The sequence below is a fragment of the Populus alba genome, chromosome 16, assembly GCF_005239225.2.
Source record: "Populus alba chromosome 16, ASM523922v2, whole genome shotgun sequence".
Lineage (NCBI taxonomy): Eukaryota > Viridiplantae > Streptophyta > Magnoliopsida > Malpighiales > Salicaceae > Populus > Populus alba.
In genome coordinates this window covers 11,597,020-11,612,179 of record NC_133299.1, presented here as the reverse complement: position 1 = coordinate 11,612,179, position 15,160 = coordinate 11,597,020, and positions in this window count along the sequence as shown.

The window sequence follows — 15,160 nt, the reverse complement described above, 5'->3', positions numbered from 1 at the left end:
TTGAAAAGCATTTTTATTAACCAAACACATTAAACTACTTTTTTTTTCAACCTCAATTTCAACCACAGTTTTAACCAAACACCTATTTTTTCAAACCAACCTCAACTAAAAGTACTTTTTTTATAAAACAAAACTTTTTTTAAACCACAACCACATAAGCAATAGGTTTAATTTAAATCAAAACCAAAATTTCTTTTTTAAAAAAGCTAAAGTTAAAAAAGAATAACAAATGAAAAGACTCGACATAACCCATGTCATTTTCAAAGTTAGTAAAAAATCCTATAGAAAGCAAATAAAAAAGAATTAATGAACCCCAACCTCCAATTAAATCAAATGTAGAATGATAAAATTGTAAAAACTTGATCTTAAAAAAAGAAAAAAATAATAAATGAAACCGAACAAATCTCCCAAACCAGGGTTAATCTTCCAAATTTGCAACCCATTAATCATAGACCCGAGCTCTATCAAGAAGTTTCATTCAATGTTGAATGATACAATAAAAAAATATATAAATTTTTTAAAAAATCAAAGTAAAAAAATCTTAATAAAAAATGAAGGTGAAATCATTAAAAAAATAAATTTTAAAAATAATCTTAACTAAAATAAATAGTAATAAAAAAAGACCAAATTTGCATATTAAAAAATTAAAAATGGATGAAATTCAAAGAATCTTAATTCTATAAAATAATTTAAATAAAAAAAATCAATTAAAATGACATAGATCAAATTTGAAGGAAGGGTTAATAAAGTTTGGGAAGTCAGCCACTGGAGAGAAGAAAACTAATGCCAAACCGGAGGGAATTACACCACTAGCGCTATTTAGAGAGTTAGGCCTTACCATGACGAATCGGAAAAGCACCAAGGAAGGTCATTTATGGTCGTCATAAGTAATTGCACATGTTGCTTAAACATTGCAAAGCAAGTTACTCGTTGGTACATTCAATGCACACATTAATAAAATTTTCTTTTTTATTTTTATAATATTTATTAAAATATTGAATTGCTCTAAAAGACCACATGATAATCACAAAAAAAAAAAAAACTAAAATAAAAGTAAGAATACGCCCCTAAAGGCCAATTAAGTAATTATATTATGCAAAAAATATGAAAATACTAAATTGCCCCCGATCAATTCTAAAATGACTAATGAACCATGTGAAAATATTCAATTAGCCTTAATAGATAGCTTAGTTTTTTAAGGGCAAAATAGTAATTTCATTATTGTAATCCACAATGAGTCAAAGCATTTTTACAATAAGTATAAGTATTGTTGTTACAGGTTTTAGGGTTTTGTTAATAAAGTTGTTGAAACTTCACAGAGAAATTAGGTTTTCCACAACTGATTTTTGAGCTTAAGTGCTTGGCTAGGTTACTGGATTGGGAAGAATGGCTTGGTACTTTTTGTAAAAACAAATCCCTTGTGTGATAAAGGAACCCTTCATGCTTAAGTTAGTGAATTGATAAAGAGAAAAATAGAGAGAATAAAAAAGAGAAAAAGGATTTCATGTAATGTTGAAGAAATTACTCTACCTTTGTTGTGTGGGTGGTTTAGGGTATTTATACACCTAGTAACCAAACAAGGTCACATGACACCTGACAAAGAAAAGAGAAGCAATGGTAGCTCACCTTACATTGTGGATAAGTAGTAGTGATTCCCCTAATGATAAGTGGTTGTAATGATTACTTTTGTGTTTTCCTAACTAATAAAAACAACACAAATTCGCATGCAATCAATAAAGATACCTGATTATGCAGTGGATATTCTTTCACCAAGATATGAACCAATGAGGATACATGTACATTTGGATTACTTTTACATATGTTTTTACTTCTAAATTAAACAATAATAGGCATACATTGTCTCTTGGAAAATATGTGTCAAACCTTATTTTGTGTGCATGTGATTACTATGGTATGGTCAATTTCTAGGTTCCTCTAATTTAGGGGGTTTCTAGTCATATAGGTTGATGTCTAAGTTTGACCTCAATGATTAAGGTCTCTAGGTTTTAGGCCTAGCCTAAATGGATAGAATGATTTTGTTTTTGTATTACACTTGCTCCCTTCCCTAAGTAATTTTTAACATCTTCATGTTAAAAAATGACTATATAGAAAAATACTAAAGGTGAATGTGATTAAACAAGATTGTGGTAGGAGTTTTTCTTTGGCATTATGTTTTCAAATTTGTACTTATTCTTGTTATTTACTTGATAGTGCAATTGCATGCCTTTAACTATCTTGGATAATATAGATGAGAATGTGAGAGTAAGAGGTCAACAATAAAGAGTTAAGCATATGACCTTCTATAATGAGTTATTACTTATGTGACATGCATGATGTACATTTATAAGTCTTGAAACAATATACATAAGAGAAAAAGACTCATGTATGATGCATGTTGATTAACACGACCAAAAGATTGATATTTTATCTCAAATGCAGGAGTGTCGAAGTAATAAATAACCTAGCAAAACCGGGATCGAACCACAAAGAGGTTAACTATATAAATTATAAATAATAATAATAATAATAATAATAATAATAATAATAATAATAATAATAAGTTAAAGAGAACTTTGAGATATAAGATTAATGTGAGGATTCAATAATGATAAAAACAAATGTCAATGTTAGAGAATCCACTAATAGTATTAGAAATAAGTATAGTATAAAACTCTTTTTATTAATCAACTAGAAATCACACACAAAGGAGGTTCCAATCAGATAATTTATCCTTAATAGTTCATTATAAAATTTTAACATGATCATATTAATTATCTTATTTAAGTAACACCATACTTTTAAATATTGTCAGGAATTCATGATGCTAACTTATGTTAATAACAAATCAAGTTTCTTTCATAGCACATGTGTAGGTTATACTATAAGGTTGGCTATGAAAGTACCAAGCATTTTTTGTACCAAGTGTTATACAGCACAAATTTAGATTAACCATTTAACAAGCAAGGTATTAAGAATTAATAAGATAAAAAGATAAGACATGTTAATAACAAACTTTCTTGGATATAAACATTGAAGTTCATGTTGAGTTTATATTATAACTATTCTAACACCATTGGTGAAACCTTTTCACCTTGACATAATAAACTTAGCTAAACATAATGAAGAAGATAAACATAAATAAACAACATAAGAACATAAGTATAGTAAAGGAAATGAAAAGCATAAACAAGAGATTAAGGAAAATATAACATGAAATAAAACTTAAACATTACAAAAATATAAAGAAAGAAAGAAAGAAAGAGCATGATCTTGATCTGAACAACCAAGATGCCTAAATGCATGGAAAATGCCTCCTTTTATATGCTACAATTTGGAAATATTAATTTGATGACTAATTGTTGAGTGGGTGGTCACATCTTGACTTGGTGACAATCCTTTTCTTCTTGTCTAAACAAAACGTCATTGATAATGTCCGCATTTGAATCACTTGTACTCTTGCAAGTTTTAGGAAATTGTCCCATCTTTCCAGGAAAAAAAAATTGAGGTCATTTGAACTTCTATAACTCGAGATATTAGCTGAACACTGAACAGTGTCTGGGCTGTAAGACAGATTCGGACTTCTCCGTTGTTGCTATAATTTGGACTTGAAAACGGCTTTTTTAAATCTTGAACTCCACATGAAAGTTTTAAGCCTATATCTTATCTTTCTATCTATATAAAGCAGACCTAAATCTAAGATCTGTAGCTTCAAATATAACCCAATTACCGAATAGTGTTTCAGTTTGGATTGAACCAACATCTCTTTTTGAAATTTGGCCCTCTCTTTGTCCTTTCAATTTCAGTACTTAAACTCATCAATCAATCCTTTCATTTATGTGATAGGCCTGCATTTAAAATGAACATTTACCATAAATTAAAGGTATCTTATATTATTAGATATGTTATTATAAAATATGCTTTAGTTAAGGAGTTATTGATACTTCAAGTGTAAAATGATGATATAAAACCTTGAAAAAAAATGCACTTTTAGGTACTAATCACTAACACATCTTCAACTATTCCTCTAGGCACTTTTACAGATCTATTGGCAAGTAAAAGAATTATAGAAGTTGGTTTTAACTCACATAGATTGAGACTTTGAAAAACTGAATATGGAAATAAATTCACACTAACTCCAAGATTAAGTAAAGCTCTTTTAATTTTATGTTCTGAATAAAGCAAGAAAATATAGGACAACAAGGGTCTTTATATTTCAAAGCATTATTATTCTAAAGAATGACACTTACTTGTTCGGCTAGAAAGACTTTCTTTTTCACATTCAGTTTTCTCTTTACAGTGCATAGATCTTTCAAAAATTTAGTATAGGAATGAACCTGTTTAATATCATCCAGCAAAGGTTTATTGATCCTTACCTATTTGAAAGTTTCAAAGATTTCAGAGTTGTGATTGATTTTTCTTTGTTTGGTCATGGCATGAGGAAATAGAAGTGTTAGCGAAGAATTAGTCTTTTCTTTGCAATATTCAGATCCAACCCCTACCTTACCCTCAGAGATTGACTCATCATCTTTCTCACAAGGTTTAAGAATGAGATTTTCAATAACCTTACCACTACGAAGAGTAATGAATGATTTGACTAGATCCATGTGTTGGCTTTTAGAGTTAATTGTATTTGCATTGTATTGCCCCTTGGGATTTTGCTGTGGTTGAGATGGAAACTTACCTTTCTCTTGACAACTGAGAGCAAATGTGAACTTTGCAAGAGTATCTTTAAAATCTGTTGTGCTTTGAGCAAGTTGAGTGTTGATTGCCTCTTACTGTTCAATGAATGCATTCAATGTTTCCTCAAGATTTCTTCTAGGAGGTGGAGCATAAAGAGGTGCATATCCATGAGAATTTTGGAAATTATGGTGTGCTTGAAACGATGCTTGTAAAGTTTGTGCATTATTATTATCATCACTCTTCCAATTGAAATTTGGATGATTTCTCCAACCAGGGTTGTATGTTTGTGAGTATGGGTTATGATTGGGTCTTTGTAAACTCTTTAAAGCATGCACTTGTTCATGGAGACATTTCTTTAAAGAAGGAAAAAGTTGGACAATCATTGGTTGAGTGTTCATTGGTTTCACAAATTTAACACACAATGTCTTGAACAGATTTTAATCGACCGCTCCTTTTCAATTCTAGTGCCTCGACTTTTTTAGCTAAATATGCAAACTTGGCTTGGAGGTCATTAAATCTCTAAGGTTGTACATTCCTCCACTAGATGTATGAGGTTGGGTTTTACTTGGTGTCTCATAAGTGCCTGTAGTGTTCCAATTTTGTACATTTTCAGCTAGCAAGTCTAGGTACTTTATTGCTTCATTAGGGTCTTTATCTTTAAAAGTTCCATTGCACATCAATTCAACTGTTTGTCTATCTTTAGGTGTTAACCCTTCATAAAAATATGAAATCAATCTCCATGTTTCAAAACCATGATGAAGGCAAGTATTAAGTAAGTATTCGACCTATCCCAACATTGGTAAAATGTTTCTCCTGGTTTTTGAGTGAAAGTGGTGATTTGTCTTTTGAAAGAGTTTGTTTTGTGAGACGAAAATGTTGTCATAGATCATTTGTCGAGATTGGCAACAGATTCAAAATTTGACATCACACTAATCGATGACTACTTTCCTGATGAATCTTTACTTTCTGTTTCTACAATGTGTTGGTTTGGTAATATTGTTAATTTTCTTGTTTTAGGACAATTGCCAGCTCATTGGAGTACCCAAGATAAAAGAAAGTTCTTGAACGAAGTGAAGAACTTTTATTGGGATGACTTTTATTTCTTCAAATATTGTCCTGATCAAATATTTTAAAGATGCATTCCTGACAATGAGGTAAGTAGTGTCATTAAATTTTATCATTATAAGGCATTTAGGGGTCATTTCTCATCAAGAAAGACAACTGCAAAAATCTTACAAGGTGGATTTTACTGGCCCATCATGTTCAAGGACTCACATGCATTCTGCAAGATCTGTGAAAATTGTCAAAAGTTGGGATCTATTTCAAAACATCACACGATGCTTTAAAATCATATTCTTGTCATTGAGATTTTGACTGTTGGGGTATAGATTTCATGGGTTCATTTCCTTTATCATTTGGTTTCTTGTACATATTAGTTGCAGTCGATTATGTTTCAAAATGGATAGAGGCAATTTCAAGTCGAAACAATGATCACAAAACAATGATAAAGTTTTTGAAAGAAAACATTTTAAGTCGATTTGGAATCCCTTGAGCCATGATAAGTGATGGTGGAACACATTTTTGGAACAAGCCATTTGAGTCTTTAATGAAGAAATATGGAATCACACACAAAGTTTCCACCCCTTATCACCCTAGACGAGTGGACAGGTAGAACTTGCTAATAAGGAGATCAAACAGATCTTGGAGAAAACAGTGAACCCTAATCGGAAAGACTGGTCTTTAAGACTTAATGATGCACTTTAGGCTTATCGAACTGCTTATAAAACATCATTAGGTATGTCACCTTATAGACTAGTGATTAGTACTTAAAAGTGCATGTTTATCAAGGGTTTATATCATCATTTTGCACTTAAAGTATCAATAACTCCTTAACTAAAGCATGTTTTATAATAACAAGTCTAATATTATAAAATGCCTTAATATATGGTAAATGTCCATCTTAAATGCAGGCTTATCACATAATTCAAAGGATTGATTGATGAGTTCAAGTATGAAAATTGAAAGGACAAAGCGAGGGTCAAACTTAGAAAAGAGATGTTGGTGCAGTCCAAACTAGAATGTTATTCGGTAATTGGGTCATATCTCGAGTTCTATATATCCAAATGACCTCAAATTTTTACACAAATTCAGTAAGATATAGGCCTACAACTTTCATATTTTCCTCAAGATCTAAGAAGGCCGTTTTCAAGTCCAAATTATAGCAACAATAGAGAAGTCTGAATCTGTCCTGTAGCCTGAACATTGTTCAGTGTTTGGCCCATATCTAGAGTTATAGAAGTCCAAATGAACTCAATTTTTTTTCTTGGAAAGCTGAGTCAATTTCCTACAACTTTCATGTTTTCTAGTGGACCCAGTTCGGATGGTAGCATTTTTTTTTTATTCAGACAAGAAGATAAGGATTTTCACCAAGTCAAAAGTTGGCCACCCACTCAACAATTAGTCATCAAATCAATAATTCTGAATTTTGGCCTATAAAAGGAGGCATTTTCCATGCATTTGGTGGGCTTGGTTGTTCAAATCAAGTTCATGCTCTTTATTTCTCTCTTTATATTTTTTTTTGTAATTTTTAAGTTTTGCTTTTATTATTATCTTGTTTATGCTTTTCATTTCATTTTCTTTACTTAGTTAACTTGTATTTTCTTTATGTTCTTGTTTTGTTTATTTATGTTTCTCTTCTTCATTATGTTTAGCTAAGTTTATTATGTCAAGGTGAAAAGGTTACACTAATGGTGTAAGAATAAGTATAGTGTAAACTCAACATGGATCTTAATGTTTAATATTAACATGTCTTATCTTTTTATCTTACTAATTCTTAATACCTTGCTTGTTAAATGGTTAATCTAGATTTGTGTTGTATAACATTTGGTACAACAAATGCTTGGCACTCTCATAGCCCAACCGTATAATTAATATGACCATGTTAATAATTTATAATGAGCTATTAATGACAAATCATCATATTGGAACCTCCTCCGTGTGTGGTTTCCAAATTGAGTAATAAGAGTTTATACTATACTTGTTTGAAATACCATTGGTGGATCCTCTAACCTTGACATTTGTTTTTATCATTGTTTAATCCTTACATTAATCTTTCATCTCAAAGTTCTCATTAATTTCTTCATCTTCTTTTTCTTTTATTATTATTATTATTATTACTACTACTATTGTTGCTATTATTATTATTATTATTATTATTTACATTCTGTTTATATTACATAATTTATCTCTTTGATATTTTCATAAACTCAGTATATAGGCTGGAAACCTATGACTCGATCTTTTAGATCATTCTCAGGTATAACAACGCCACGTGCTGAGTATTATTATTATTACTACTACTATTATTGTTGTTCTTGTTCTTGTTGTCTTGTTATTTATAATTTATACAATTAACCTCTCTGTGATTCGACCCCGGTCTTGCCGGGTTATTTATTACTTTGACACTCCTGCACCAGGGAGAAGACATCAATCTTTTGGTCGTGTCAAGTTTTTGACGCCGTTGCCAGGAAGGTAAATTCTTGTACAAATTATAGTATTTATTTTGTTTTCCCTTTTCACTTTTCTTGTATCTAACTTTGTTTCCTTTTCTTTTGTTTTCTTCTTCCTTTTATTCTCTTTCTATACGTGTATGAGTATTTGGTCACGTACATTAAGTGGTAGACTTTGTAGAGTATCCTCATCATTTTCAGAAAATATGGCCGAAGAAGATAACCAGTCACTTCATAATGAGAATAACCGTGTTAGGATACTTAGAGACCACATGAATCCCACAAGAACAAGTGCACCCTTATGCATAGTTTTCCCTTCTGATGCATCCCATTTTAATTTTAAGCTAGGCATTATTCATCTTTTACCTTCTTTTCATGGCTTAGATCTAGAAAATTCATACTTGCATTTGAGAGAATTTGAGAAAGTTTGTAACACTTATAATGACTCAAATTGTAGCATGAACACCATTAGATTAAAGCTTTTTCCTTTTTCATTAAAAGATAAAGCTAAAACATGGCTACAAAATCTTAGGTCAGGATCCATTCATGCTTGGGATGAAATGCAACAATAATTTTTAAAGAAGTTTTTTCCATCTCATAGAACCAACTCTTTCAAAAGACAAATCACCACTTTCATTCAAAAAACAGGTGAAACATTTTACCAATGTTGGGATAGGTATCGAGACTTGCTTAATACTTGCCCTCATCATGGTTTTGAAACATGGAGATTGGTTTCACAATTTTATGAAGGGTTAACACCTAATTGATGTGCAATGAAACTTTTAAAGATAAAGACCCTGATGAAGCAATAGAGTACCTAGACTTGCTAGCTGAAAATGCTCAAAATTGGGACACCACGGGCACTTATGAGGCACCGGGTAAAACTCAACCTCATACATCTAATGGAGGTATGTATAACCTTAGGGAAGATCATGACCTCCAATCTAAGTTTGTATCTTTAGCTAGAAAAGTCGAGGCACTAGAATTGAAAAGGAGTGGTCAATTAAAATCTGTTCAAGACATTGTGTGTCAAATCTGTGAAACAAATGAACATGCAACCATTGATTGTCCAACTTTTCCTTCTTTCAAGGAATGTCTCTATGAACAAGCCCATGCTTTATATAGTTTCCAAAAGCCCAATCATAACCCATACTCGCAAACATACAATCCTGGTTGGAGAAATCACCCAAATTTTAGTTGGAAGAGTGATAACAATAATGCACAAACTTCACAACCATCGTTTCAAGCACACCATAATTTCCAAAATTCTCATGGATATACACCTCCATATGCTCCCCCTCCTAGAAGAAATCTTGAGGAAACATTGCATTCATTCATTGAAAAGCAAGAGATAATCAACACTCAACTTGCTCAAAGCATGACAAGTTTTAAAGATACTCTTACAAAGTTAACATCTGCTCTCAGTTTTCAAGAGAATGGTAAGTTTCCATCTCAACCTCAGCAAAATCCAAAGGAGAAATACAATGTAAATACAAGTAGTTCCAGAAGTCAACACATGGATCAAGTCAAATCAGACATCACTCTTCGCAGTGGTAAGGTTATTGAAAAACCCACTCTTGAACCTTGTGAGAAAGATGATGAATCAATCTCTAAGGGTAAGGAAGGGGTTGAATCTGAACATTGCAAAGAAAAGACTGATTTGCCACCAGCACTTCCATTTTCTCATGCCATGATCAAACATGAAGCAATCGATGATGAAAAAAGCACCGAAAATGTTGTCGCGGATCATTTGTCAAAGTTGACAATAGATTTGACATCTGACATCACACCAATCAATGATTACTTTCCTGATGAATCTTTACTTTCTCTTAGTTCAATGCCTTGGTTTGCTAAAAATAACAATTTTCTTTCTTCGGGATTTTTGCTAGCTCATTTGGATAACCAATATAAAAGAAAGTTTTTGAGCGATGTGCAAAACCTTTATTGGGATGACCCTTACGTATTCAAATATTGTCCTGATCAAATATTTCAAAGATGCATTCCCGACAATGAGGTAAGTAGTGTCATTAAATTTTGTCACTCTGAAGCATGTGGGGATCATTTCTCGTCAAAAAAGACGACTGCAAAAATCTTACAAAGTGGATTTTATTGGCCCACCATGTTCAAGGACTCATATGCATTCTGCAAAACCTGTGAAAATTGTCAAAAGGTAGGATTTATTTTAAAACATAGAGAGTCTTTAGATAATCTTCTATTGACTCTTAAGTCTCATCATAATGGAGATGTGCATCGGGCAATTCATGATTTATGGCCCCATTTTCATAAAGAACATGCTCATCATAGTCTTGGGAATCTGACTAAAAAAAGGCCTTGTTTGCCAGTTTTTAAGAAAACTGGATGGGAAGCCTATCCCCGACCCATAGAGGGCGTTTAAGCCGTTCTTGGACGTAAAACCAAAGGAAGATGTGAGCCACAATCACAACTACCTGTACATACACCTTTTATTTATTTATTTATTTAAAAAAACAATAAAAAAAAAGAGAAGAAATGATTGCATTTCCTTTTTCTCATCTATAAAACCTTCTCTTCCTTCCCTTCATTTCTACTCAACCCATACATTCATCAAATATTGAAGTGTGTAGAAATGGCAGGTTCCTCAAGTAATCACATAAACAATATTTGTGTTTTCGGTGGATCTAGTCCTGGGAAAGAAAAAGAGTTTTTAGAATCGGCAAATCATCTTGGTCAGGTACTAGTTGAGCGAAAGATTCATTTAGTGTATGGAGGAAGCAACCTTGGGTTAATGGGGGGAGTGTCAATAGATGCATCTTTAGGAGGTAGTCAAGTTTTGGGGGTTGTCCCCAAAGCTTTAGCACAAGGGGACATCATTGGAAAAACAATTGGAGAGGAATTACAGGTCCCCAAAATGTCTGATCGACTGAATGCAATGTTTAACCATGCTGATGCCTTCATTGCCTTACCAGGTGGTCTGGGCACATTGGAAGAGATCTTTCATATTTCCTCTTGGGCCTAACTGCACATTCACCATAAACCCATAGGTTTGTTAAATGTTAATGGTTTTTATGATAAGTTGTTGTCTTTTCTTGATCATGCTGTGGAACAGGAATTTCTAACATCTTCAGCACGACAAATCATAATCTCTGCTACTATTGTTGAACAATTGATTGACCAATTACAATCTTTCATCCCTATAATTAATCCCTCCATGAGTTGCATAAATTGGTCAACTAAGGAAAACCGTAAAAAGCTTAGATTGGATTTAAGCCTTCGTTTGTAAAAACTTTGTGTCTTTTGGTTTTATTATCGTGTTTTGTTGTTTCTTATATTTGTTTAAGTGTGTATTAGGTTTGTCAATGTTCGTTATTTTAGGCGATGTCTTCTATATTCTATCTTTCTACCTTAAGACATTAAGGACAATGTCTCATTTTGGTTGGGGGGAAAGGGTAGTAGTTGATATTTAAAAAAAAAAAAACCTGTGTTTTCTATTTCATAAACTATTTGCAAAACTGTTGTTACTAGGATGACAGAGTAAAATGAGTTCTTTTGTTAAAGTGACTCTTGAGACATTAGTAAACATTCTTAACAGGGCCTATCAGAATACTTCTTGAAATATTCAGGTTTACAAACTCTCATATTGGTAGCACTTGATTTTGCTCATATGCTTATTTAACAAGTATTTTTAAATCTTCATTTTCACACACACACTTTAACATATGATTGTGGGTTGCACATTGGATTATTACATTATTTATGTTCTTTTGTTAAATGTAACAAATAAGGGAAAGGGATAGTACATAATTTGCAAAAAAAAAAAAAAACAATGATAATAAAAAGGTAGATAAGTTTGGTTTCGTAGCCTCCCTAACCTAAGTAATTAAGCCCGAAGGGGTGTTTTAACACTTAATACCCTAAAGTCAACTGACTTGGGAGCTATTGGCCCAACGCTTGTTACATGGGTTGAGGAGAAAAGCTTAAGGGAATCAAACATTGCACTATCTACGTATCAGTATTTGTAACCCGAGTTGATTTGAAAATCGGCAACAATGATTCTAACGAAAATGGATGAAGGATGGGTCTGGTTGTGTTGTCTTTCTTTTGGTATTTAGGCGGCATTATAGTGATTTAAAAGTAAATAAGATGGAGGATAGATTAGAATGATACTTTGATAAGTCGATTTGGACGCCACAAAGATCAGTCTAGGATTTCGACGCCACACTCTTTGTGATTGAAGAGTGATAAGTCAGGTAGGGTTCTTCACAAAATGAATTTGGAAGATCAACTCTTAATTCTCTGAATTAAGTTTCAAATCTTGGCCAAAAGTGTTTATTACATTTTCTGATACTATATTTATCATTGGAACATCCCTCCAATGTTAGGTGAATTGAACATGATAGAAGTCAAGCCTAAAAACTAGACTTTTAATAAAGTCAATAGACAAATTTAACTAATACATGTTTTTGTTTTGACATTTCTGAAACATAAGCAGACCAAATTTAAAACAGCCTTAACTTTTGACACAAAAGTTCAATGCAATCATGGTTGGACAATCTAGAAAGATCATGTTTTGAACTTGAATTTTACCTACATAAATCTTGCTTTCACATGCATTGGATGACTTTAAATTCGGGTTGAAATCCATCTACTGTTCTGACCGTAAACAACATCAATTCCTTCACTTGCATTATCAATCCAAATACAAGTAGCCCAGCATGAAAAGAACCATTAAGGGCTTTTCCCATCTCCAAGTTCCAATTATAGGCAAATAAGCACCCTTGAACAAATTTCAAATTGATTGCTAATTTTTAACTCCGACGCAGCTTCAATCATTGTAATTTGATTCGTCATGGCCCGTTATAGTTGTTTTGCTCTCGCTCTTGTCATTGGACCATCTGCACCCTCTTGCATTTAGAGTCAATTTTACGAGATGGATTATAATTCCCATGATGCACATCATCAGCCTCGGGTTGATAATGATTTGTCCTCAAATCAGAATCGTCATCATCATCCAAGTATGGAGTCAAGTGTTTCACATTAAAAGTAGCTGATACGTTGTAATCACCAGGAAGATCTACCTTATATGCATTGTCATTCACCTTCTCTATAATTCGAAATGGACCTTCAGCTCTTGGCATCAACTTGGACTTACGTTTGCTTGGAAATTTGCCCTTACTAATATGAATCCAAACAAGCTCTCTAGGTTCAAACCTGACCATCTTTCGCCCCTTGTTAGCTTGTTTAGCATACTTTGTTGTTTTCTCCTCAATATGTAGTCGAACCTGCTCATGTAGTTTCTTCATCAATTCTGCCTTTTTAATTCCATCCATAGATGTCCTCTCATCAGTTGGAATATGAACAAGATCAATAGGAACATAAGGATTAAAGCCATACACAACCTCAAATGGTGAAAATTTTGTAGCCCCATGCACACTACGATTATATGCAAACTCCACAATAGGCAAACAAGTATCCCAGCTCTTCAAATTCTTACGTATAACAGCTCGTAACAAAGAAGATAAAGTTTGGTTTACTACCTCAGTTTGTCCATCAGTTTGTGGATGACATGCTGTACTGAAAAGTAACTGATTGTGCATCAAAAGTATCATTAAGTCTTTTATTTTACATATGTATTTATTGTTTTTATTTAGGTTTTTTGTAATAAGTGATGTGCTTTTTAGTAATGAAGTTTCTTTTAATGTTTCGATAGGTTTTTGGAGCTTAAATGAATTATTTCAGAAAATTCAACGTCAGAATTCGGAACAAAGAATTGAAGAGAAATTTAGTTGAGGATTGAAGCAAATCTTGGTTCAAATAAGTGCTCCAAATTTGCCCAAAAAATCAATTCTATTCCAATTCTAGAAAAGAATATCATATGATCTATTTTAAGCCCAAACTTGCCTTATGTTGTGTGCAAACTTCAACCATCAAACACTCAAGGTTTCAATGTCAATCTTAGCCCAAATAATAGGTACATTTGTATACTTATTTGATGCTTAAATTCAACCCCAAATCAGCCTCCAAATCAGCCCAAGTACAATCCATGATCTTACATGTCCACACAACAAATAACATTTGATTTATTTTGGGCAATTCATTGATCCAAGAGAGCAAACACATGGATGGAAAGCTGGAGGGGACATTGTGACATTATTTTGGGTCAAAAAAAAGAAAGAGACAGCTCATAAAGGAGGAAGAAAAACGTGCACCAAAGTGTTCTCCAAGCTGGCCTGATTTGATTTTCAGAACAACTTTTGGTGTTTTGCCCATAACTTTTGACTCAGATGTCCAAATGAGCTGTTATTTAATGATATGGAAAGCTAACAGAATTTTCTATAAATATGTATCTAATAGCCATCTCCAAAGGAGGCTTCTAAGAGGGTCGAATTGCTGTCCAAAGTTAGAGTCAGATTTGTGTCTGAATTTTTACCGAAATTCTTTTGTGTTCTTCTTTGTAGATTTCGATTCTTTAGTTTGTAAAACTTATTATTTCAGTTTGATTCAAGTTATTTCATGTTTATTAAAGTGTTATTATATATAATCATGGTTGGCTAATCTCTTTCTTGGATCCAAATCAAGGATGATGGTGATTGAGGTGAGTTCTTTAAGATATGAATGAATCTTAATGTTTATATTCTATTTTCTTCATGAATTGATGTGCATCATGGGAATTATAATCCATCTCGTAAAGCTGAATCTAATATGCAAGAGGGTGCAGATGGTCCAATGACAAGAGCAAGAGCAAAACAACTACAATGGGCCATGACGAATCAAATTGCAATGATTGAAACTGCGTCGGAGTTAAAAATTAGCAATCAGTTTGAAATTGGTTCAAGGGTGCTTATTTGCCTACAATTGGAACTTGGAGATGGGAAAATCCCTTAATGGTTTTTTTCATGTTGGGCTACTTGTATTTGGATTGATAATGCAAGTGAATGAATTGATGTTGTTTACGGTCAGAATAATAGATGGATTTGAACCCAAATTTGAAGTCA